Source organism: Erpetoichthys calabaricus, chromosome 2, assembly GCF_900747795.2.
Source record: "Erpetoichthys calabaricus chromosome 2, fErpCal1.3, whole genome shotgun sequence".
NCBI classification, from domain to species: Eukaryota; Metazoa; Chordata; class Cladistia; order Polypteriformes; family Polypteridae; genus Erpetoichthys; species Erpetoichthys calabaricus.
In genome coordinates this window covers 112,020,619-112,043,104 of record NC_041395.2, presented here as the reverse complement: position 1 = coordinate 112,043,104, position 22,486 = coordinate 112,020,619, and the positions used below count along the sequence as shown (strand labels likewise).

Here is a 22,486-nt window from a genome sequence, read left to right as displayed (position 1 = left end):
ATCAAACTTATGATTTATTAATATTAGAGTCCTGATGTTGAATGTCTGGAAGGGGAATAAGACGAGCAACAGGCCTAGTATAGAGTCTATCCTTCACCTTCACCTCTACAGCTCTTACATGACCATCTGGGCTGGGGAAGGTTCTAACAATTCGGCCTATTGACCAAAGTGCTCGAGGAAGCTGAGGATCAATGAGCATGACTACCATCCCTTCTAGTAGGTTTTCAGGCTCCTTATGCCACTTCTGTCTGGCCTGTAAACTGGGTAGATAGTATTTAACAAAACTTGACCAGAATTGTTCAGTAAGCACTTGACTCTGTCTCCATCTCCGCCGCCCCATCAGCTCATTAACGGGATAGACAACCTGTGGTAGAGAACTATCAGGCCGCCCCATCAGTAGGAAATTAGGTGTAACTGGGTCCAAGTCGGCAATGTTTGATGACACATACCCCAGAGGCTTACTGTTCAAGATTCCTTCTATTTCAATGAGAACGGTTTTAAGCACTTCTTCAGACACCGACTGTGAACCTATTGTGGTGTAAAGGGCCTGCTTCACGGACCGAATTTCTCTCTCCCATGCACCACCAAAATGTGGTGCTCCTGGTGGGTTAAATCGGAAATTGATTTTTTGCTTTGCAAGCAATTTCTGAAGCTCTGAACTAAGGGTGGAAAATGTTTCTGTTAACTCCCTCTCTCCACCACGGAAATTTGTGCCTTGGTCAGACAATAGCTCGTAGGGTGTGCCCCTTCGAGCTATGAACCTTCGGAGTGCCATTAGGAAGGAATCTGTGTCAATACTATTGAGAACATCCAAATGCACACATCGGGTAGTGAGACACTTAAAGATAATGCCCCATCTCTTCTCACAACGCCTACCTATCTTAACCTGAAATGGTCCAAAGCAGTCCATGCCAGTGCTGAAAAAAGCAGGTTTTTGAAGCCTCAATCTTGCTAGGGGTAGGTCTGCCATTTTAGGGATAAGGGGCTTTGCCTTTTGTTTACGGCAATCGGTGCAAGTATGTTGGAATTTGCGAACTGCTTCTCTGCCTCTTAGGATCCAGACATTTCTCCTTAATTCGGCAAACACTCTCTCTGGACCTGGATGATGAAGTTTGGCATCATATTCTTGAATAATTAATTTAGTGACTGGATGGTGAGGGTCTAAAACAATAGGATGAATTGATGACTGCTCAATCTCTTCAATACGGTGCAACCGCCCTCCAACTCGGATAAGCTGACATGATGTGTCAAACTCTAGTGCTAAAGTAAGAAGTCGGCTGGTGACAGGAACAGGCTTTCCATTCTTCAGCAACATATATTCCTCAGGAAAACTGTCTAACTGTGAATTTTGAAAGATAAGAAATTCTGACATTCGATAGTCTTCAGCGGTAGGAATGGTTTGGTCACTCCTGCTTTGAACTACAGCTTCTACTAATTCCATCCATGTATGGTATTCCTTAGGGTTAGGAATTAGATGAGACGTCACCGTACTACCACAGAAGACACTCTTCCGTTGCTCTGCTTCAACTTCTGGAACCGTAATATTTGGCCTTACTGGCCATTCTGACTCAGGTTTAAAAAGGAATGATGGGCCTTGATTCCATCTGTGTGGTACAGACAATTCAGCTAGTGTTCGACCCCGTGTGATATCATCTGCTGGATTCCTGTTGGAGTCCACATACCTCCAAGAATGACGATCTGTTAATTCTTGGATTTCAGCTATTCTGGTTCCCACAAATACTTTAAAGCGGCAGGATTCAGACTGAAGCCAGGATAACACCGTTGTGGAATCAGACCACAGAACCACTTGGTTTATTGTTAAAGTAAGCTCATTTTCTAAGAGTTTAGCTACCTGTGCTGCATTAAATGCAGCACATAGCTCTAGTCTTGGTATGGTTTGTCGACGCTTTGGTGCAACTCTAGATCTGGCCATAATGAAGGTAAGATGAATATTACCATCTTTATCTTCGGTTCTTAGGTAAGAAACGGACCCATTAGCTTGTTCAGAGGCATCACAGAATATGTGAATCTGTCTGGTAATAGGAAATAAGTCCATATCAACAGGTGTATAACATCTTGGGATACTAACGTTATCCAGAGCGTGAAGTTCTCCTTCCCATTCATTCCAGGCTCTTAATAGATCTTCAGGCAACATAGGGTCATCCCAATCTCTTTGTTTATCCCACAATTTTTGGACCAGGACTTTGGCACGTGTGGTGAATGGAAGAATATACCCCAAAGGATCATACTGACTGGCGAGTACTCTGTATATGTGGCGCATAGTAACAGTTGTCTTCTGCACTGGATGAGACTTGTACTTGAACGTGTCTGAGGAACAATGCCACTTCAAGCCTAAAGTGGATTCGGTGGAATCTAATCGATCCTGAGACAACCAGAGTTCTGTACTGATTGAACGAGCTTCTTGTGGCAGATGTTCTAGTATCTTAGGAAAATTGCTAGTCCATTGACGAAGGTCAAATCCACCATTTGACAAAAGATCTCTTAGTTTGTTTATCAGTTGCTTTGCCCTCTGGGTTGATGGTAGACTCTGCAAATAGTTGTCTACATAGAAGTTCCTTTCAACTAAGGATCGGATCTCATCCCCTGATTCAGTGTTGTCCATTACATGTCGTTGAAGAGCAAAAATTGCACAACAAGGACTACAGGTGGTGCCAAAGGGAAGTACTTGCCATTCATAGATAAGGGGGGAAATGCTACTTTCCAAATTACGCCATACAAAACGGAGAAGAGGTTTATCTTCAGGTAAAAGGCGGATTTGATGAAACATTCCTTTAATGTCACTACCTACTGCTACAGGATGTTCCCTAAAACGTAAGAGCACTCCTAATAGGGACGGACTGAGGGCTGGCCCAGGGAGCAGGTATTCATTCAGGCTATGTCCATGATATTTAAAGGAGCAATTGAATACAACCCGGTTCTTACCATTATGCTGAACCAGATGGTGAGGAATAAACCAAGATTCTTCAGAGGAGGTGATTGTTTCTGCTGGTAACTTAATAACATATCCAGCCTCCTCCAGTTTTTTAATTTCTTCATTGTATGCAGCTGCCTTTGTAGAGTCCTTTGACAGACGTCTTTCAATGCTTCGCAAACTCGGCATAACAGCTTCTTGGTATGCTTGTAGACAAGGCATATCTTTCTTGCGTAGCAGTGGTGTGGCATAACGGTTTACACCATCTACCATTACCTTTATCGTTTTCGCATGCAGTAGATCTATGGCCTCTTGATCTTGTTTAGACCTTGTTAGGAGTCTCCCATTTCTGTAAGGTATGATGTCTGTTTGCCAGAGTCTTTCAACATTTCTGAAAAGTTCAGACATTAAAGGGGTGAGGGTAATATGAAGGCATTGCTGTGGTTGCAGGTTCTCCTTAAGTAGTTGTGCTGGACCTTGTAATGTCCACCCTAATCTGGTCTTAACTGCTGCAGGACCCCCTGGTGGTCCAAGGCGCACAGGTGCAATAGGGGTGATCAAGTGTGGATGATCAGCTCCAATTAACAAGAGAGGGCATGCTTTATGAACAGGTTGTAGTGGAAGACCCTTTAAGTGATTGTATCGTTGCTGTAGGTCTGCTATTGGGTATGAATGTTCTGCCAGACTCAGTTGATCAGCTGTAAAGGCTCTTGTGATAAGATAATTCTTTTTAGGTTGTGAAACTGAAGCTATTCTGAAGGATACTGAAGCACCATGCAGTGTCTTCACATCTTGTCTAATAGTCCTTAGTATTAGATCCTCTGGTTCTCCTTTCAGACCTAGTTTCTGGGTAGCATCAGATAACAGGATTGTTCTCTCTGATCCATCATCAAGAATAGCATAAGTGTCTAAAACTTTATCTTGGTGTTGTAGACGAACTTTGATTATTTTAAGGAGGACATGGCTGGAGCCTTCAGGTTTATCTAGGTAAAGAGTTTCACTTGTAGAACTCACTAAACAAGTTTCTTCATTTGGTGATCTGTCGTTTACTTCATGCAGGATTTGAAGATGCTTCCTGTTACAGATATGACATGGTTTCTTCAGTGTGCACTGAGCAGCTTGATGGGCTCGTCCACACCTCCAGCATCTATTCTTAGTTTTAATCCAGTTGATTATCTGCTCCTTATTCAGCTGTTGAAATTGAGAGCATTGACTCAGGTAATGCTCAGTGCTATCACAGTATGGGCAGAAAACTTTGCTCTTCTCAGGCTTCTTACTTGTAGACTGTGACACGGATGCTGATGATGTCAAAGTAGGTGACGCTGAAGATTGCTCTGTGCCATGAAAGATAGTGGTCTGTCGGGTTTTAGCTCCTATATCTCTTCTGTTGTCTGGTCTGTGCATCGCTCGATCCTTGTGTCCTTTGCCTCTGGTCTGGCCTTCATAGTTTTGGCACCAAGATTCAAATTTAAGCCATTTTGCTAAATCCAGAAGGGAATAAATAGTGCCTGGTTGGTAGCACATTTGTCTTCTAAAAGATGATCGCAACTCCGAAGGTAATTTGGTTAGTAAACGAGCGACATGTGAGCCACAATGTAATTCGATATCACCTTTTGGACCTAAAGTTTGGAGTAGGCCCACTAAGGCTTGTATCTGAAGGGCAAACTTTTCAAATCCTGCTGCATCACCAGGTTGAATATCAGGCGAGTCCATAACTACGGCTATTTTGCTTAAAGCTAGGTGATGAGGTTGTCCGAATCTTTCTGTTAATGCTGCCATTGTGTCTGTGTAGGGAGTAACCGAGTTCAGAAATGAATCAGCTATTAGACGTGCCTCTTCTAGCTTCAGATGATCCAACAACACCTGATATTTAAAGAGCTCGCTGGCATCTTCTGGCAGTAGGTTCATCAAAGCTAATCTGAGACGGGCAAACTCACTGGGATCCCTATGACTGAAATGTGGAATTGTTGGTTTTGGACCTCTATACGTCATTTCTTGCTTAATAACACTGTGCTGCTGTCCCGTTTGAGCAGAGTGCAACATGGGAGGATAAGAACAGTGTTGTTCGTATGGTACTGAATAGGTTTGAGTCAGTTCTAGTGGCTCCGACTTCCGAAGATCTTGATATTGTCTAATAGGAGTATGCAATAAAAAACTTGGTTGTGGAGAGCAATGGTTTACAGATCCATACATAGGAGAAGATTCTTCACATACGTATTGAATGCCTGGGGTTTCTGGAACCATAAGAGCTTGCTGCTCTCCTGATGGTCTATGATGAATGAAGTTTCGGCCCGTACTAGGTTCGTTGTCATCAAGAGAGGCGCTTTCTTGTTTATCTGCCACTTGTCTACGCCTCGGAGCGGGTAGTGGTGGAATATTTCGATCAAAGTTAAAGGCAATCTTCTCTGCTGATCTAATATGAGTTCTGGGTGCAGGCACTGGGGGAACTTGATCTTGGGTCAGTTGCCTGTGGGTTGAGGGCAGTTGTTGATTTAATTTTAACTGCTCTTGAATGCCTACCTGCATCTCCCATAAGCGCCTCTCTCATGGACTGTGTAGTCTGTCTTAACTGTTGATTCTCAAGTTCAAGGTCGTGAATAACTAAGTTGTATCTCAGTGGTAAGAAATCAGTATCTTCTGTTTGAAGTAAAGGTGTTTTCACATCTTGTACATCCCACCGATCTACTGTAGTGTACAATCTATTCTCTCCTCCATAGGAACTGTACTGACTGGTAGGAGATGAGGCTGTAAAGTGATTTGTTGACTTCATTGGGATGTAGTATTTATTGGTATACTCTTGATACCTTTCTTTATCAGGTGATGGGCGTGCTGTATGGGCCACAGGTGGTAAAGGAACTTGACCAGGATACTGAACTTCAAATTCTTTAAGATAGGCTGGTGGACGGGTCAAGCGTCGAGGACGGTCACTGTAGGACTGATACTCCGACATCTTTCTTCCGTTGTAAACACACTTTCCAGCTCGAAGGACCAAAATTTGTAGCAAAGGACCACTTTATCTTTCGTATGTTCAGGACTTATAGTGTTCACTCCGGAGTGTCGGTCAGGACACTGGCAAATGATGCAGAATATTCCACACAGCAGCTTAGTTTGAAATTGAACTTATTTATTTGGAGATATACACCTGCATTCGAATAGGTATAGGTGTATTTGTAGTTGTGTGTGTGTGGTCTACAATAAAAAAGAATACATAAAACTTATTGATAAAGTACCCAAAGTCCACTAGATGGCAGTATTACTGAAATTAAGCATTAGCTTACCGGCAGTATAGAATTCAAATCAATAACGTAATCAGTACATTTAAACGACTTTACATCTTAACATATAAAACATAAAATACAAGGAAAATGCAAACGAACCCACCTCTGGTCATCAACGCACACTTATCTTAACTCGGTACACTGCTGATTCTTACTTAAAACAAATAAATGTTCCTTTTGCGGATTGACTATTGCGACACTCGCGCACCTTCTTCACTTTTTAACATCCCATAATAGACACTCTCATGCATGCTGGGAGGTGCACCCTTAAATGTGATCCGTGGCTCTTTATAATTGATACCTCTCTAACAATTACTAAACCTAATCTATTCTGTTTCTCTTTTCTGTATTTGGATGTGGCAGTTGGTGCCACTGCTCAACTGCTGGCTGCTCTCCTGCATATGGAAAACTCATCTTGGTTAATGGAGTGTTGGAATCACTGGATGGAAAAATTGTCTCTTCAGTGTAGATGGCCGGCACAGACTCCATTATAGAAAACCCAGGAGCAGGTAGACGACCAGTTGGCCGAGGTCTTCAGGGCTGTGACTTTGTGCTTGTCTTTCTCTTTTACAGTTTTAATCACCCCCGTTGTCAACTGGCCATAGTTCACCAATCAATCAATGAGCAGATATTGTTGGTTTCCATTTATGTTTAATCAGTTTCAACCTAGTTCTTTGTGTGTTTTATCAAATCTGCATTTATATGTCTACCAGTTCTGTATTTAGTAATTAGTATAATCTATACTTGTATTTTCACTGAGAATTGTTCACAGCATTTGCGCCTGCAGTCAGTGAAGAGTGATATACAAAAAAATAAATTGTATTGTAAGTTGTATTACCTCCAGTTCTAATTAGGCTTGTGTTTTTGCTTCAAAACACCCTAAATTGTATCTTTTCAGGATGAAACATTGTGGCATTTCCTGTTTTTCCCTAAATTAATGAACAGTCTCGATCCACCATTGACTTTAATGGGTTTTCGACTGTGTTTAGGGTCGTTTGTTTGTTCAGAACTCATAAAACCATCCTAAATGGCATATGTTCAGCTCAGAAATATGAACGATTTTAGTGAAGTGACCAAATGTCTCATTTTTATATATCTGATGCAAAATTTGCCACATCCTTAAGGTCAATTCTGACCCATTGTATACACTAGTGGATTTTACTCTGCTCTGAAACATAGGATCATCAGCATTACAGGTTAGGATGGCCAATCAATATAAAATGGGTTTGAGGTGAAAAACCTGAAGTTCAGGACACCTAAAAAGGGGTGACAGAATCAGGTCAGCAAAAACCGTAAGGCACAGCATCGAGTCACCATTTAAAGACATTGTAAGGGTTAACCAGTTACTGCTATATAATGAGGCTTTCACGAACACAATGTTTGGACTTCTGACTTCCAAAGTACCAATAACTACTGTCCATAGTCACTTACTCCTATGTGAGAAAACTTCAACAAAATCTTATTGAAATGTTACAGGGGACATTTCAAAATACATATTCATATGACATTTGGTGGCACTTTATGTAATTTTAACTGTATGGCTCCAGTCACAGTTCCTTGTATGTTGCTCATTCTTGTTATTCTTTTTCAGAATGTTAAATGCACATGCTGGGTTCTAGTCTGAAACCACATGAATTGTCACTTTTTGATGTTAATGTGTTCTTTTTTTGTAGTCTTGTTAGCTCTGTGAGGTGCGATGGTGCATGCTGTTTTCATGCTGTTAGTGGTGCTATATATAATATATATTGCTTGCACTTCCACACACAACTACGCTCTGTGAATTCTTCCACAGCACACATTACAGTTGCATTTTTCAAGTATTTTGTATCAGAAGATCTAAAAAAGTCCCTTAAACAACATATCATTTGTATATCACATTTACCCCTATCCCATTGTGCTTTATGAGAACAGGTATATGGTATAATATTTACAGGTATGCCTTACAACTTGAATCAAGCCAGGGTAAGTAACTTGCACTGGGTCCTCAGTCAGAGGCAGGAACTGAGCAAAATCCTTTCAAGTGCTGTAGTGCGAAGGATGGTCCATGCAGTGACCATGTACACCATGTTACTGTAGGGAGCAACCTGTTGATTTCCTTCTTGTATCAAGTTATCCAAATGGACCTCTGAACTGCAGAACTTTCAGCAAGACTCAAGAAATAAACACACAGACAATCTGGGAATATCTCAGCAACACTGTGTACATTAAGTTTCAAAGGCTGACATTTGTAACAAGTACACTCAAATTATGTTCATTATTTATTATTACAGAAATAAATGTGTGACAGTTGGTGGCAGTGAAAAGAAAAGATCAATAAGAGACATTTGCATATGACAGAGTGGTGGCAGAGAGATGAAACAAATGTCTTTAGTCAAACACCCCAGAGATATTATTATCACTAGATGCAGAAAAAGCATTTGATATGATTGAATGGAACTACCTTTTCACTGCATTGGAGAAATTTGGGTTTTGCCTGAATATGTGTGTATGGATCAAACTACTGTATGCCAATCCAGAAGCTTCAGTTTGTATTAACAACATTTGTTCAGGCTACTTTAAACTAGAACGTGGCAGCAGACAAGGATGCCCCTTGTCACCACTGCTGTTTGCAATTGCCATTGAACCACTGGCGGTCCACTGTCGAAATTCTTATCAGATAAAGGGGATTATCAGAGAAGGACTGGAACAGAAGATTTCTCTATATGCAGATGATATGGTTTTATATATATCAGACCCAGAAAACACTGTGCCTGCAGTTTTAACAGCATTTACAGAATTCTAAAAGATATCTGGTCTCAGAATTAATCTGAATAAAAGTATACTTTTTCCAGTAAATTCACATGCATATAATATTAGATTGGACACCCTACCTTTTACCATAGCAGATCAGTTTAAATACCTAGGGGTAAATATCACAAGTAAACATAAAGCTCTTTATCAACAAAATTTTGCCGTCTGTATGGAAAAAATTAAGCAAGACTTGCATAGATGGTCAACCCTTCATCTCACTTTAGCCGGAAGAATTAATGTTGTTAAGATGAATATCCTTCCTAAACTTCTTTTTTTATTTCAAAACATTCCAATATATATCAATAAATATTTTTTTAAGCAATTAGATTCAACTATAACCTCATTTATTTGGAACTCAAAACACTCACGTATCCGAAGAGCGACCCTACAAAGACCTCAGGCAGAAGGTGGCATGGCTCTACCTAATTTTCAGTTTTATTACTGGGCAGCAAACATACAAGCCATAAAAACCTGGACACAAATAAATGAACATACACAGGCTTGGTCAGCAATAGAAGTAAAATCCTGTAGTACTTCTTTATACTCCCTGCTTTGCGCTCCAATAAATGCAAGTTATCGCAAATATACTAATAACCCAATTGTGCTTTACTCACTCAGAATATAGAACCAATTTAGAGAGCAATTTAAGATGGAAAATCTTTTATCTGTGGCACCCCTGCAGGAGAACCACCTCTTTCATCCCTCACAAACACATCCAGTTTTTAATACCTGGAAAAGATTTGGGATTAAATTGCTCAGAGATCTTTATATAGACAATATCTTTGCATCCTTTGGACAATTATGTTCCAAATTGAACCTCCCAGCTACACATTTCTTTCACTATCTTCAAATTAGAAACTTTGTTAAACAGAAACTGCCCGATTTTCCTCATCTCGTACCCTCCACCATGCTGGAAAAAATACTGCTCAATTTCGAGGAATTAGACACCATTTTCGCATTGTATAAAATTTGGTTAGAATCCTTCCTTTCAAAGATCCAAGAGGACAATGGGAAAAAGATCTCTTAATCAATATATCAGAAAAGGAGTGGAAGGTAGCAATGCAGAGAATTAACTCGAGCTCCATATGTGCAAAGCATAGAATTATTCAACTAAAAATTATAAATAGAGCTCATCTGTCTTGCTTAAAACTGTCCAAAATGTTTCCAGGGCAAGATCCAACCTGCGAATGCTTCAACCAAGCTCCTGCCTCACTGGGTCACATGTTTTGGGCCTGCACCAAATTAACATCATTTTGGACCAAAATTTTTAAGTGCCTTTCAGACAGCCTTGGTATCACAATCCCTCCTAACCCATTAATAGCTGTGTTTGGTGTTCTTCCAGATGAACTTGAAGTGGAGAAGGACAAGCAAACGGTGATTGCATTCACTACACTTTTGGCACGCAGACTTATTTTGTTAAATTGGAAGAATCCTAACTCTCCTCTGATAAGTCAGTGGGAAACCGATGTTTTATATTATTTGAAATTGGAAAAAATCAAATACTCAGTTAGAGGATCTGTACAGAATTTTTTCAAAACCTGGCAGGATCTGATCAATAATATTTTAGAATAAGAAGAAATAATTATTTCCGCATTTTTTTTCCTTCTCCATTTATTTATTTATATATATATATTTTTTTTTTCTTGTTTGTTTTTACCCTATTAAAAAGCCCTTAGCAATTCTCCTTTGGCCATGCTCTCCTTCTCAACGATGGGGTATGATTTGTATTTAATCCTTTTTTGTATAAATTGATCTATTTGTATGGAATGATTACAATAAAATTAATAAATAAAATTTAAAAAATAAAAAAAAATATATAAACAACCATCCTTTATTTTACGTATGTAGTACTTGTTGATTGTGACTATGATCTAATGGATTTGACCATTGAAGATCTATAGTACTATTAACGTTTTTTGTAGCTCTTGGAGCACAGGCAGGTTAAAAGACTTGCTGAAGGTCTCAGAGGGCTTCAAGGTGTTTTGTGCACTACTAAACTCTCAGCCACATTTAACAAAAAAAATTTCAAGAATCTATTTTTCCTGGCATCAGTGATTTAATATAATAGCAAAATGTCTGACCATTCCTGGTAGATCAAATTGACATGAATTATACACATAAATAGCACACTATTTGCCCATTCATTACTTAAAACCATTCATTCTAAAACAAGATGGAGAGGCTATCCTGGGCATATTAAGAACGGTGCGGGCAGTGATGTTGAACTGCAGAGAGTAATAATACTCCTGTTAACCTGATCCGAAAGAATGCAATAAACTGTTTACAACTGAAAAGTCTCCTAGAAAGACCCCTATTGAACTTAAAAAATGTTTGTTGTGTGTGCAACGAGTACATTGCGTGTGTGAAAAATAAGCATAATCTGTTGCAAGGGAAAACCTTTCTAAAAATCAGATTATATATTGGTGACATCAATGGATTAGTAGTGAAAGTGAACAATACATTGTCGCAAGTGCCATTATCGCTCTCTTTTGTTCAGTTATGATGACAGTACAGAGACTGCATAAGGATGAAAGATTTGGTAGCAATGTTTGTGAAAATATGAATTGCAAGACATCCATTTGAAGTAAACATGTGCGACACCCTGACAAAAGGAGGTGAAAAGGACTGCTTTAAAATAGTTGATAATTAAGAGTCATGGGAGATGCAGATTTTAGTACACAAAACACTTGAATCATGAAATCTGCCAAACAGCACCAGTAGGTGCAAAGATGAGGATGCACAACTTTCACCTTCCAACTGCACATCTAAACGAATAACCACAGGAAGTTAACGGAGTTGTTATTTAATCAACTACAATTTTGACAATTTTATTTTAAATCATTATGGGAATTTAAGCAGGGAAAGGTGACACAAGAGGGGGGCATAGTTCCAATATTCTGCCAAGTTGAAAGTGGCAAACCAAAAGGCATTAATGAGCAGGCAAAGAATGAGGGAAGTCATATGCCATGAAACAAAAAGGGTTTAAACCAGAAATTCAATGAGATTGTTTTGCCAAATTCCAATACACAAACCAAAAATCACTATTAAAAGTCTAGCCAAAATCTTCACAGATGAAAGAGATTTGTTTCTACCAACTATATGTGAAAATTTGTGAAAATATATCCACAAACTGAACAATTTGCCACAATCCTAAATATCCCCATGATTTTAACTTCATGTGCAGTCATTTTTGGTGAGCATATTGTTAGCAATAACACAGCTTCAGACACTAGAAAAAACACAAAGTGCACAAATGGTGCAAATATGATATCATTACCATAAAACAAAATCCAAAGGAAAAAAATACAGTGAATTTCTTCAGAAGGGTTCCAATCTTGACACCAGCAAAGGCCCTTAAGAAGGAAGAAAACATGAACCGATGTGGTCATATAAATTAACAAATAAATGTATTAGCAATTAATTAAATGTGGCCAGTAACTACAGAAGGTGAGAACAGAATGGGTCACCAGAAAAAGATCTGGTCTAAGACATGTTTGCAAAAGGTGGGAGATAGGGCAGCATAAGTTCTTAGCTGAAGATAATTGACATAGAGGCTTTCTGATATAGGTTGTTTTATAGCTACCGAGGACTCAGTGCATTAGAACAAGCCTTAATCTGGTGGTGGACCTTTAGGATGAAGTAGCCCTGCCACTGACCTTTGGTAGACATGCAGGAGCTTGTAATGACCTAATTTCTATTACAATGAATAGTATCGGCCATATGAAACACAGAGGGTTCATCCTGTTCCCTTACCAACAAGCCAGGCTTCATATTTAGCACTGTCAGCATGTCGTCTTCAAATGCTATTCAAAGTACATGAATTAAGGGTTAACCCGGACCACCGAACTATGACATTCACTTTCATATTGAGTTGTGCATCATTAAAATGTAACTGCTCGTTAGGTGCCCTTATTGCAATTTGAGTACAGTCAATTGCCAATTACAGTAGGAACAGAGTGCACTACTGCAAATTGCCCTTTTCACCTGTTATGTTTTATGAACTTTTTAATATCTTATGTTTTATGCACTCTATATACTGTACATCCAGAGCATACAAAAACTGGATATAGCACCTCACCAGTTTGATTAATGGCTCCCAGCACAGCAGACATGATGGAGTGAAGATTGGACGAAATACTACTGACCTGTCATGTAGTTCCCATAAGAACTGACAACAGGTAGCTGATATAAACTGACGAGAAAGCTTCTTCTGTGTAAATACGCAACATTGGCCCTCTTTAAAGGGAACTAAATTAGAGTGTGTGCATCATTGATGTATAATATGTTTGTTATGCCAACACACATTATAATAATATGAATCACATGTGAGTTGTCATTAAGCTGGCTTTGATGCATTTCCCTATTTCCTAATTTCTCCAAAATGTTGTCAATGTATGGATCAGAGTTGCTGTAGATGTATGGATCAGAGTTGCCCTAAATGTATGCAAATTTTTCCACAGAGTTTTCTTTATAAATTCCAGCATTTGCATAGAAAGTTGCATACGCACATTTTGAGCCTCTTTTTGAGTGTAGATAAGTTTTACAAATCTGACGCTGGGATATTAACAGACTTCTGTATTTCAGTGTGTGTTTATGTATAGCAGCCTTAAATTAAATGCAGTGTTAAGCAACAATCAATAACATAAAATACAATGTTCCATATTACACATAAAACAGTTTTGGTGATATAAGAGAGCAGTCTTGCAAATTTGACACAGGTCTTATCTTATGTTGAGAACTTTTGAAGTACATCTCTACCATCTCTGTATGCATTATATGGTAATGTTGATGCTATAATTTTTGAGTAAATGTCACCAACCTCTGAATGGTGTTTTGTGAGATTATGCTACCATACCACACAATGATACTGACCATAAAAGTACTTAATATAGAACAGAAATGAGAATTCTATACGTACTTACTTATACCTCATTTCCTCATGTGCTTCAAAAAAATTTATTTCCACACCTTTTTCAGAATTATCTGATAGTTGCATATAAGCAATGTTTTTAAAGCTCTACAAACCAAGTACATAACATGTGCCTTGTGCCCTTTTCTCTCAAACTCTCTATGTGGATCCAGAATAAGCTCAAAGCCAAATGGTTGTGGTGTATTCTGCACATATGATAACATTTATTTACCATATTTGGCTTCACATCAAATCCAAGAAATAGTGGAGTATGAGGTTGAAAGAGAAGATTTGAAGATGTCTAAAATTAGTCAGGATGATGCCTTATCGCTTATCTTTGCTATAAGCAGCTTGCTTGTTAGGAAATGTACTATCAAGTTGCTGATTCAGATTAGCAGGCCAAGGACTTCTATGCTTCATCATTTGGATTCAAAGTAGAGCAATCATTAATTAGCTTATGTGTCTCACTTTTTTAGAATGAACAAAGGAGACATATGAAGGGCTAAAGATAGCCATACCCTGGACTGCCAACTTAAAACAAAGAAAGGAGTGAGACTGAGAGAGTGCTACCATTGTAAGCGATTACTAGCCTTAGATTGTTATGTAGAAACGTAACCCATGTTTATCTTTAATGATGCTCTTTAGTCCTTTATTTTTATCATAGAAACATATCAATTTATTTATTTCCTAAAGGCTGATGGAAAGAATGATCATTCTCTCCAAAGTGAAAAATTCTAGTGATAGTGGCATGCAAAGATTGAGAAAGCTAATGTAGCTCTGTTTACATTTTAAATTTAGATACATATACACTAGTTGTATTAAATTTGACTACACTCTATAGTGTGTTCAGGAAACACAATGTGAATCATAATACATGTCATCAACAAACATTACTTTCAAAACAATCTCCAGCTCCAGTGGTGCAGTTGTAGTAAAACAGCTGTGTGAAAATCAAACACCCCTGATATACTGTTTGATGTATGCTAGGACCAGCTCTCCCTTCCATTGATTCTGTGCATTAAAGTCTTTCCAAACCCACCACTGAACAATCAAGAGAAATTAACAATGACATTGATGTCTGTATCTAAGGGTGAAGAGAGGCCAAAGTAAGGTAGAAACTGACCCTGGACAAATCGCCATCACACAAATATAAATAATCTCATCTACATTGTGGCAGTCCAGAATCTCTAAGCATGCAGAAGGAAACAATCATCTCTGAACGTAAACAAACTTGAGCATGGAGGACACAAGCAAAGTTGGCATAGAGGAGAATCAAGCTAGTATCTGAACTCAGTGGGTATGTGCATCAGGTCTCATTTTATATGGCTGACACCACAGCAAGGACTCTTTGAGCACAATATGGAGCAAGATGTGAATTTGTAAACTGTGCTCAAAACAGAACATGAGCAACAAAAGTCTTAGTTACCTGAGTCAAGGAGAAGTGCCTTTACTCAACTGTTCATTCAGGCTTTTGAATGTGAGTGTTAATGGGTGCCCTTACACTAATACAGAGACTGTGTACAAGAAAGGTCACTGTCAGTTCTATATCCTGAGGAGGCTGAGGTTATTTTGCATATGTAGGCTACTTCTACTAATCTATAGTGGTTAATGTAATTTTCTATTCAGCAGTGTATTAGTAAAAGGTTTTAATGGAGGTAATGCCAACAGATTAAACAAACTGATTAAAAAGGCTAGTTCAGTGTTAGGAGTCAGGCAGGACATACTGGAGGAAGTGGTAGAACAGAGGTCACTCAGGAAGCTATTTAATATCCTGGAAAATGACTCACATCTACTGTATGAGGTCAACGTAGGAACACATTTCATAACAGACTGAGGCAACCACATTACTCTAATGAGCACATATAAGGTCATTTCTACCCTCAGTCATCAAGCTCTATAATGAGTCATCCCTTGGTCAAGGTGGTATTGTTCCTGGTGTGCTGAATGATAATGAGTTGGTTTAGGAGACATCTTAACAGATAATGACGCTAAGTACAATATACTGTGCTATGCCAAAGACTGTGCCATTGTAACTTCTAAGTACTGTATATGCAATTCTCATTATGTGCAGTTCTAATCACTTTACACTTAGGAAATATATAAACTTTGTTAATACATTGTAAAGAACGACATGCCTGGGCTGGTGTCCTTACTGGAATTAACCCCATCCCCTTAACCAGCTGGAAGGCCAATACAACAGAGAGATCAGAGGAGGCTCCATGTGAAGGCTGTATGCTCCACTGACCCACTAGATGGCCTATTTGGACACCCACAGGGAATGCTGGGAACTGTAGTCCAGTGGGGCGGCCCCGCTGGGGCCCGTGGGTTCTGCTAGGGGATGCTGCAGGGAATTATTCTTAACACTTTATAGGTCTTCCTTATGACCCAGAAGTGCTTCCAATAGGCAATGCCCTGGTACCAGAAGTACTCCCTGGTCTTAAATAAAAAGACATGCATTGCGTGTCAAGGAGTCGGAGTTGGGAGAGAAGCTGGAAAACACATGCCTGAGAGGAGTGGAGGGTAAAAGAGAGAGGAGAAGAGAGCATTTGTGAGTGCACAACATACAAGAAACCTTTATGTAAGGTGTTGTTGTTAATAAACAATTTTGTTATTTAGACTGGGACATGTATCATTGTGGTTTAGGGTTTGGGATCCTGGTCATAATATTTATAGTTCATTCATTTCATATGTGGATTTCTACCTTGGTAAAAAATGTAAAACTATGATAATTCTTGTTAATTGTATATTAGTGCCTTTTTTCACTGCAGTGGTAACCATGCAATTTCATTCTGGATTGACATAATCTATCTATCTATCTATCTATCTATCTATCTATCTATCTATCTATCTATCTATCTATCTATCTATCTATCTATCTATCTATCTATCTATCTATCTATAGCAAAATCCTGAAGACAGACTGACAAATCATTCCACCAATTAGCGTTCTATTTTAATTTAGCCTTTTTGCACCTGTCCTCCTGTAAAGTATGCAGGACAAAACCACGTTGACAAAAATTAATATTGACAAAATACGTTCACCTTCAAGATATAACCTCATCTTTTCTGCAAGTCATGTTTGCCAGTAAGGATGCAAAGCTGTCTTCCCAGCAGCATAGCTGGTGGATTGATTTTCCACCTAGGATAGTTACTGTGGAGAAAAGTGTAAAAATTGAATTCAACAAATACTTACAAAAATGATCAAAAGTAATGTCTGCCCATTAGAATTTTATTAGGTTCATGTTTTGTGCTTTGTGATGATGTTAAATGTTTAATAATTTCAAAGGAGATTTACCTTATCTTTAATGTTTACACATTATTCAGTACATGGTGGCTTCCAAATCAAGAGACATGCAGCATAATAGCCACCTGCAGCAGTTAATATCAACAAATCGACAGGTGCCTCTTTTAGGTTTGTTCTAAGGTATTACATATAATGTGGACCTATAAGTTGAATGGTACACAGTTATCATTTTACTTAAATAGTATTTTTTTCTCTATTGGCATAAAGTTTGTCTCTTCATATTGTGTTAAGCTTTGCTGCATTTTATTTTTTATCACAATCCAAGAGAAACTTGTACTGTATATCCATCCATCCATCCATTTTCCAACCCGCTGAATCCGAACACAGGGTCACGGGGGTCTGCTGGAGCCAATCCCAGCCAACACAGGGCACAAGGCAGGGAACCAATCCTGGGCAGGGTGCCAACCCACCGCAGGTACTGTATATCATAATTGAAATTATATGTGTACTTTACACAAAACAGAGATTTTTATTAAAGGAAGGTCACCTAAGAATAGCAATACTGAAAAGCCTAGCTACTTCTGATACTTGTATACAGAAGTTAAAGGATTTGAAGAAATAGCAGAAGAATTTTGATAACAAGGCAGACTGAAGAAAAGCAAATCATCACCCTTTCTTCTTCAGCATATTGTGTACACATGTTGTTTCAGGTTAAATCCTGACGTTTAGAGCAAGATAATAATATGAATAGCAACATGAAGACACATCTGGATCACACAGCATGAAACTATTATTGGATTTGCTTTTCTGACCTTCAGATTAAATGAGCTGGCACTTAGCCAAGCAGGTGCACCTTAAATTCTCATCCAACAGGGTGCAGTGGAAGCCATCTTTCATTTTAATTAACACCTCCTGGTGTTTATGCAGAGAAAATTATTTAAAAAGTCACTGTCCAGCTTTAATAATTACAGTTGCAATGCCCTCTAGTGGCCAAAATACAGCTCTACACTATATTTCACTTTTCAATATTACAACAGTGTCCGGACCAATACGTTAAAATAAAATAGAAAAAGTCAGACAATGGCATCATTTTCGTTTCTAAATATGGCTTATTAAATTCTTTCTAAAATTGTCTGAGTTCAAATAACACCATCAGAAACAAGAAGACAACACCTACACCTCCTGTCTTTTCTGAGTAAATGACTTAGTTGTCTAACTTTTTGATGTTGTGCACGTCTTCATAATAGATTGTATAACCCATAGCCCTCTCTTTATATTGTATCTAGTATTACATTATATCAGTATTTACTACATATTATTTAACATTTGTAAAACTACACGCCAAATAAACCTCATATTCTCTCTTCATACTGTGCTTAATTTTGGCTTTTATTATTTTACTGCATGAAGACTTTGCACACAGTTAAGTTAAAATTGATAAATGAATGTAGAATTTTTATAGAACTTCATATGAATTAATTTTAAACTTTCTAATCTGTAAATTTCAATAAGATATTCCCGACGCTGACCCTGTCTATCTTTCAGTGCTTTTTCCATTGGTACAGTAAGTTAATAATTAATTATTGATTAAGGGATAGAAATTATTAAGTTATAATTTGTTTGATTTACAATTCTGCCAGTGTACCTTCACTCTACATGCTGTTCTACATACAGTTATGTCTGCCTTTACCCACTCAGGATTACCAGAGTTCATAAAAGTACATACAGTACCCACAGAGGTCAAGAAGAATGAGGTTAAAATCTTGACCATTTTTTATGAATATGTCTAAGTGTGTTTGTTTTAAATTGTTTGTTTCGTGGCTGTTGGAATGAGAATGTTGTCCCTCGGTTGTATGTTTATGTTGATATGACAATAAAGTATCTATTTTGAGCTCTTCATGTCACAGATAAATAGTTGATCAGTTACTCAAAATCTGAGACTCTTTAGGTCTGTGATGTGCCCCCTTATTATGGAGACTGAAGTATGTTGTAGACATTGCCATTGTGGTATGAGTGGGGTGGGTTGTGTTTTTACCTTTGCTTATTTATTTTTCACCTCATTATATTGTGATTAAGGTTCACTAAAATATTGATCACAAAAAAACAAGAATTATTTGGAACTGCAAATTCATAATAAAAGAAGTATTTTAATAAGTGCCTCACCTAAAGCCAGGATTCCTTTAATTTAGAAACACTTTTGTTGTTTAAGCATTCTCTTTACTTTAATCCCACAAGATTGCTTCCTCAAAAAAAGCCCAATCTTTAATGCACAATACTCTTAGAGCCCAAGATACAGTAAATAAATAACATACAGTATAACACTCATTTAGCTGCTGAAATGTATCACCCAGGGATATTATCATGCAATTTGTGCATACATAAGGTATATTCCACATGAAATTCAAGTCTTTTTGCATATACTCATTAATTTTATGCTCATGTTAGGATGTAAACAGTTTACATTAAGCTCTTGTTTTGACAAGCTATTAGCAATAAATTATGGGCATGAAACTACAGTATCATGTGACACGTTAACCAGAGCCAGAATAAGAACTTACTGCATGTGAAACTGTCAAACACTCAGCCACAAGCTCTAGAAACAGCAGATGTCAACACTAAAAAGTATGAAGCAACTGAATACAAAAGAATTCTGAAAGATTATCACTTGTACTAAACAATGTCATAGCTCATTAAAGGCGCCGTCTTCAGACAGCAGCAGTTTTGACAAAAACCTTGTCATTTTTATCATTCTTGTAAAGCAGAATGCTTAAGCTGTGCACATTCCATTTAAATTCTCTTGATATGATGACGATCAAGCTAGGATTTCATTAAGTAATCCAGAATGCCGGGCTCATCTCATCTGCATTACAAACTGGAAGCCAATCTTTCCAAAAAACTTCAGGACGTTTCAGAAAAGGATAGATAAGTTTTTGCATTAGCCTTATAGGTTGATTACCTGGTTAATGTTGTATATGAGTAGACATTTATAAAATGTTCACATAAACTACAAAGTAAAAAAATAAATACACTTAATCAGTAAAGGATTTACAGTATATATAATTCATTCATTCACTTATTTTGCATACCCACTCACTCAGTGCTACATGGCATTTCATTACACGGCACCCTCACTCACTCATACAGGGCTAATTTGGTGTTGCCACTGAGTCCAACCTGCACATTTATAGGATGAGGGAGTACAAGGAAAATAAAATTCGCACAGATACAAGGAAAAGCATGTGCAAACTTTCAACTAAAATTTGAATATAATTATTTGTTTGCAGTCCATTCATTAAAATGAAAATGTACACGGATTTGTCTTTGGCATGCAGGCTTCAAAAGTCACATAGAAGACAATAAGAGCAGCTCTTACCTGAATTATCAAGCAGTTCAAATGATGCAACTAATTGTGTTGAATTCCAACAAATACTCCTGTTACATGTGCAAGACGACTTATTTTTTTACTTTATAAACACATTCTGATTCTTATTTTATATTAAATAGACTTTTCTTTTCTGTTTTATCTATGTCTGTGCCTAATTTGCCTGCTGCAGGTAGAACAAGCCAACCGTTTTAACACATATGGCACACTATTTTGTTTGTTTGCTTAATAACCTAGGGCCTCTTTAATTTGCATTAAAAAAGATCAACTTCTCTTCTTTCTTTGTTAGTTCACCTTGCCAGTGAAATGAAACAAAAAACAACACTGGCAAGTATCTGACACAGTTAAAAAACACTGCTCAGCTGGAACATTTAGAGAAGTTCTCTTTTCACTCATCCTTGCATTTTCTAAGTCCAGTGTAACCCTTACAGGCTATAATCCAGCAGAATTAGAAACATGTTAGGAGCCATAACTAGGCACTCTGATGCTGGGTCCATTTTGAATTATCTGAACATATACTGTGTGCCCATGGGATGTGGGTTGAACCTGGAGAAGAAGGTGCAGATATTTTGTTTTGGTGTCTAATCCAGGCCCCAGGTGTTTTGAGGTTGAACTGTTACATAATAGCCATGCTTTTTTAAGATAATTTAAAAACATAAATACTGAGGCAGGGTGTCATTTTCTTATTCTTTCACAAATCTGTCCTTGTAAAGATGTATAAAAGTAAAATTCTATTTAAAAATGAAAAATGTCTTCCCATACAATCAACTTCAGGGTCCCTTATTATGTACCATTTGGTCTGCTGTTATCACAGCTAGGGTCTGTCTGATTGCTAAATAATATCTTAAGGTACTACATAAATGAAAGATATTTTATTAGTATTATACTGTGCTCTGCTTCCATTTCCAAGGAGGTACTATTTCTACAAAATAGAAGTATACAGAATGTTTGCCCATAAATGCAGGATTGTGAACCAATTGTTCCAATGACTTATGAAACTTAGATTTACCAGAACAGGACAAAATGTTATGCTAACACAATGGCTGCATGCAGGGGGCAAAAAGTCTGAATTAGTAAAAGCCATCTTAATTTGGGGTCTTTCATAAGAATTTACTTTATGAGGTAGAATGACATAATAAACATGAATAGTTGCAAATATTAAATTGTGTGCTTTAATTTAAATTTTTAAAGTCAAAATATTCCCAGTTTGAATAGAAACTGTAATTTTCACTCTCTGTTTAATGTCCATAGACTGCTAGATCCCTAGTAAAGGATAAAAAGTCAAAAATAACATCATAATCATAACTGCTAACCTTGAAATAGTATAAACCAATACTCCACATTCTAATGTTTGACGTCTGTCTTGTTTAACCTTCAGGGAGTGACTCTTAGTGAACTGGGACCACCAGTAAAGAATCAGATATCAAAAAAATATATTTTTGATATCTGATTCATATTTGTGATCAGCAACCTCAAAATAGCATAAAACGGCACTCCATATTTCGATATTTATGATCCCCATTGCTTCAAAGTTTTGTGAAAAGGAGTAGCTTTGACCCCTCGTATCCCATTAGGTGGTGAACCTTTGAGGTCCATTGATGTGGCATGCACATTTTCAAGTCCTTCTCATCATTTTTCCTGAAGACACCAATTGGTTTACTCTTTATAATAAAGGTGTAATTTCATACACAAAATATGGTCCAAAATGGGTTTAAAATTAGAGTTTTTCAGGTCAAAAATAGGTGGGATCCCAGAAAAGCTTGTCATCTTCCATAAGTAGACATCAAGGCGAGCTGAAAGTTATATGTGAGGGTTTTCTCATAATAGTGAGTCAGGAGTCTCCAGACAAAAAAAAAAAAATGAAGTGATTTCAAAGTGCTCCTAAATAATTCTTATTTCAGGCATAGAGGAATCCAATTATTAGAAAATCACCAGTTGCCTTCAATGGCTA

At 37.8% G+C, this 22,486-nt stretch overlaps 1 protein-coding gene across 1 annotated transcript in view; it reads right to left on the bottom strand.

Moving 5' to 3' along the window:
- LOC114646261 (G-protein coupled receptor 55) overlaps positions 1 to 20,718 on the bottom strand; it is a 127,285-nt gene extending 106,567 nt beyond the window's left edge. The window contains exon 1 of the mRNA XM_051923546.1: positions 20,527 to 20,718. The gene's annotated coding sequence lies outside the window, so the exon portion shown is untranslated. The remainder of the gene's footprint in view (positions 1 to 20,526) is intronic.
- Between the last annotated feature and the right edge of the window lie 1,768 nt (positions 20,719 to 22,486).